Genomic DNA, 5,597 nt, shown 5'->3' with positions numbered 1-5,597 from the left:
AATGGGAGTAAGGATACTAAGGATACTATTTGATTCATAGAGAAAGGACAGAAGATTTCAAGGGGGGGAAAACATTTAAAAGTGGAAGCTGTGTACTTAGAAACACGACAACTTTTGTAATCTAACCATTTTATCAAGAATAATCTCCACAAGGCAGCCTCATAAAGAATGTTCTTTGCCTCTGCATCTCACACCTGTCCAGCAGCTCACTCCTAAATTATTGTATATTATAAATACATTTCTTGTTGCTACTGCGGTTACATTGCAGATGCATAAAATATAGATGTGTAAAATTGAAATTTTAATGAGTTGCGTGATAAATCACTGAAATTTCCCAACAAAAGGGAAGAGATGGGAAAGCCAGTCAAGTTATATCAGAGAAAAAAAAACATGATGTTCACACATGTTCTACTACATGTAGTAGAAAGAGGACAATGTCTGGAGTTAAGAGATCTCGGTCCTCAATACAGCTCTCCCACTTACCACTTGATCTGGTCAAGTTACTTTACTGCTCTGAGTCTCAGTTGCCTCATGTGTGAAATGGGGTACCAGTCCACACAGGATTAGCAAACATCACCCAGCGGGGAAGCCATGCAAACGCTCGCTGTAACTTACAAAGCTTTATAAATGTTAGGCTTTTTTTGCTACTTGTTTTCTTTTATTTCTTTTTTCTATACTCCTTTATGACTTTTTGCTTACTTCTTTATCTGTCTATGTCTAATAGAAAAATACATTTATGGATTGGATCTTCTTTATTATTACAGGTATTGTCGCAAGCAAGCAAACCAACCAAAATCCTCTAATTGACTCATGGGGTAGTAGGGAAACATTTGGTTTCCCTACATTTGGTCTGAATTCAAATCTGAAATCTATCTATCTATCTATCTATCTATCAACTATCTATCTATTTATTTATTTGATGAGTAGGTGGCACACAATGTTACATTACTTTCAGGTGTACAACATAGTAATATGACTTGTCTATCTCTCATGCTATGCAGTGTAACTACCACCTGTTATCCTACCACCTATTGCAACACAATTGCCTATAGTCCTTACGTTATATCTTTTATCCCCATGATTTATTCATTCCACAACTGGAAGCCTGTACCTTCCACTCCTCTTCCTCCATTTTGCCCTTTCCCACCCCCTCCCCCTGACAAACGTCAGTATATTCTCTGTATTCATGGGCCTGTTTCAGCTTTTTTTTTTTTATTCTGTATAATAGATATTATATGGTATTTATCTTTTCTGTCCAATTTATTTTACTCAGAATAATACCTTCTAGGTCCATTTATATGTGGCAAATGGCAAGATTACATTCTTTTTTTTTTGATGAAAAAAATATTCTGTTATATATATATGTATATATATGTGTATATATATGTGTGTGTTTGTATTTGTGTATATATGTGTGTATATGTATATATGTTTGTATATGTGTGTGTGTGTGTGTGTGTATATATATATATATACACACATACTGATGGTGAATATATATATATACATATATATATATATACACACACATATATATATATCACCTTCTTTATCCATTCATCTATCATGTCTTCCATATCTTGGCCACCCCATGAATATAGGGGTGAATTTATCTTTTTTAATTAGTGTTTTCACTTTGTTTGGGTGAATACCCAGTAGTAGAATTACTGGGTCACATGGTATTTAGTCATTTATTTACAAAATGTGATAAGACTTACCTAGGTGAATTGTTTTAAGTTTAAACAAAGTAACATGTAACTAGTATTTAACAAATGGTACATTTAATTTTTAGTTTCTTTCTTTCTCATTTGACCCAATAAAGACTAATATAATTGTTTTACCTTCAAGAATCATATAGACTTCTACTCAGCATTTTTAATTTTTGGTTTGTAGCCTTCTGTCACTCTTTAAACTTTAAATACATAGCAAGGATATATAAAATGTAAAATAAAATTTAAAAAATATATAGTCATATTAAAAGAAATAAACATTCTATGACACAAATCAATACAGCTAAAGTTTTCTCTGGCTTTAGGTCAAAATTCAGAGTCAACCAGAAGTTCTGTTCTTGAGAAATAAAAGTTATACATCTGAGGTGTGGCACTGACACCTCGAGTAGAGTTTAAAGCTAGGAATTGTGTAGAACTCTCCAATTCAGTAAAAGAAGCTGAAAAATGTATCTGTTGGAGCTCCCTGAGGCTCATGTGGGGATGTGTGGTTTAGGATATAGGACACAGCAGATACAGGTTCAGGTAGAGGACTGGGGCCAGGTCGGAGAGATTGTCCGATATCATCTCAGGAGAGGATTTGGGACCTTACATAGAAAATGGTGTTCTAACATGCCTGGGTGACTCAGTCAGTTAAGCGTCTGACTCTTGATTTCAGTTTCAGTTCAGTTCTTATAGTTTCTCGAGTTTGAGCCTCGTGTTGGACTCTGTGTTGACCGTGTAGAGCCTGCTTGGATTCTCTCTCTCTCCCTCTCTCTCTGCTCCTCACCCCCATTCACGCTGTCTCTGTCTCTGTCTCTCAAAAATAAGTAAATAAACTTAAAATTTTTTTAAGTAAAAAAAGATTATTTTTTTATTTAAAAATAAAACTTCATTTAAAAATACTACTTCATGTGGCCTAGATTCGAGGCCACATAAGTAGTATAAAAACAGCAACACTATTAGGTAGGCAAAATGTTGGGGGAGGGAAACTGAGAGACCTCCCATTCAAGATGAGCCTGAGGTTCAATATCCCAAAACCCACTCAGAACACTAAAGCTATTTATAAAAATCAGTAATTAGAGATACGTTTACTATAAATGATACGAAAATACTACAACAATGTTAAAATAACTACAAAATGATATGATTAGGAGCTTTGGATAAATAAGTGAAATAATCCTATCAAAAATTGAATAAGATACTATGAAACAAAAATAACCACAAATGGAAAAAAGATGAAAAAATTTAAATCATACTTATTTCATTTAAAGACTGGTTGATAGAATGAACTCTAGAATGGATATAGTAGTTGAACAGATTGAAGAAACAGGGTATAATACCAAAGAATTCACTCACAAAGAAGAGATAAGAGAGATTTTAGAAAATAGCAGAACTTTTTAGAAAACATGTAAGCAAGATTATGAATCACTAATAGATATATAGAAATAATATTCAATACTATACAGTACAAATTTAATATTGAAAAATCATATTACAGGGGCACCTGAGTGGCTCAGTCGGTTAAGCATCCTACTCTTGGTTTCAGCTCAGGTCATGATCTTGCGGTTCATGAGTTTGAGCCCCACATCGAGCTCTGCATCCAGCTCTGTGCTGACAGTGCAGAGCGGGCTTGGAATTCTCTGTCTCTTTCTCTCTCTGCCCCTTATCCGCTTGTTCTCTCTCTCTCTCTCTCTTTCTCTCTCTCTCTCAAAATAAAAAAAAATTAATTAATTTAATTAAAAAAAGAAAAATAAGATTAAAATTTAAAATAGAAGGGATTTTCTTTAATATGACAAAAGAATCTATCAAAGAAAAGAAGGCACAACTTAACATGCAGTAGTAAAACTTTAAAATACTTATTTCAAAGACAAGGTCACCCATTATGCTCCACACCTACTTTCAAATTTTACTGGGGGACATGACAATGCATAGTTAGAAATAAATGTAACCTTATTTGAACTGGATATACGTGGCTATAATCACCAGAATCCACAGTGGTGAGGATAAGGTTATAAATAGTAGAGTTCAGCAAACTTGCTCAAAACTGTATCAACTTACCCAAATCAATAATCCATTGGAAAATGTAATAAAAATGACATAATAAAATTAAAAAAAGCATTTCAAAGATTAATAAAATTATAAACTTCTTAGGAATAAATCTTACCAAAAGATGTTCAAAACACTTATCGATATAATCTAATTGAAACAAAATAACACCTCAATAAAGTATATGATGTTCATGGATGAGAAAACTTCCCTCCATAAAAATATGTTAATTCTTTTAAAGTTAATTTATAAATTCAGTAAGTCACAAGCAGGAATATTGACGTAGTTTATATGGAGAGGAAAAGGTCAACATGAGTCAAGAAAATTTCAAATAACAAAAATGATGCGAGGAAGTTTTATGTACTTAAACGTCAATATTTATTGCAAATGTAAAATATTTAAAATAGTGTGAGCTATTTGTACAAATATAGAAAACAAATAGTGGCAGAAAATAGAACAAGCAGAAACATAAAATATAAATATACATTTATATGTCATATTACAGAAGTGTCATTTTAGGTTAAGGGGAAAAGAATATGTCATTTGAGGAACAATTAAGCAATAAAAAATAGGTATATAACTCATACCACACACACACACACACACACACACACACACACACGATTTTGAAATAGATTAAGTAGCTACACGTTAAAAACAAAAATGTAAGCTTTTAAAAAGAAATCAAAAGCTACTTATCATTAATTGTTCCAGGAAAGTTTTCTTACACTAGACTTAAAAACCATTAATAATAAGGAAAATTATTGATATATTTCAATGCATCAAAATCCATACTTTTTATATTACAAATTAATCCATAAAAAAACTTAGAAAGAAATTCAGACTAGGAAAAGTTATTTGCATAAATATCTAAAGTAGATGAAAAAACTTCAGCAAATCAATTAGAAAAAGTCATCTAATATAAAGTTGAGAAAGGATACAAACTGACAAATCTCTGATGAGGATCCTTCACAGCTGTATTGATTTATATCAAATTGCCAGAAAACGTAATTTTTTAAAGCAGTGAGCATTACTCCCTTGGTCAGGAGTTTGAGAGTAGCCTAGGTGGGTGGTTCTGGCTCAGGGTTTCTTATGAGCTTTAAAGCAAGCTATAAACCAGGGCTACAGGTGTTAGAAGCTTGACTGGTCTAGAAGGTTCATTTCCAAGTTGACTCACCCTTAGAAGAAGGCCTTAGATCTTTGCTAGTTGTTAGCAGGGGGTGTCAGTTGTTTGCCGCCTATTATCAAAAGGCCTCAGTTTCCTACTACAGAGACTTATTCATAGGTTGCTTGAGTGTACTCATGATGTGGCGCTTCCCACCCCCATCCCCAGCAAGGGCCAAAATATTTTTAATGTTTATTTTATTTTTGAGGGAGAGAGAGAGGGAGAGAGAGAGGCAGAGAGAGAGGGAGACACAGAATCCAAAGCAGCCTCTAGGCTCTGAGCTGTGAGCACAGAGCCCAATGTGGGGCTGAAATTCACGAGCAGTGAGATCGTGACCTGAGCTGAAGTTGGATGCTTAACTGACTGAGCCACCCAGGAGGCTCATTTAAGATTTTATTTTTAAGTAACCTGCACACCCAATGTGGGGTTCAAACTCATAACACCCAGATCAAGGGTCATAAACTCTACTGAGTGAGCCATCCAGGCACCTTGAACTTTTTATTTTAAATCTGGGTGCAGGATAAGACCCTGTAGTAAAATTAAAACAATCAAAACTGTATATACACACATATATATATTATACGTATGTGTAATGTATAGATATACATATATAATTTAATTATGTATATAACATGATATGGTATATAAAAACACCAATGGGCATGACAGAATTCAAC

This window comes from Felis catus, chromosome C2 (assembly GCF_018350175.1).
Source record: "Felis catus isolate Fca126 chromosome C2, F.catus_Fca126_mat1.0, whole genome shotgun sequence".
Lineage (NCBI taxonomy): Eukaryota > Metazoa > Chordata > Mammalia > Carnivora > Felidae > Felis > Felis catus.
This window is presented reverse-complemented; position numbering follows the sequence as displayed.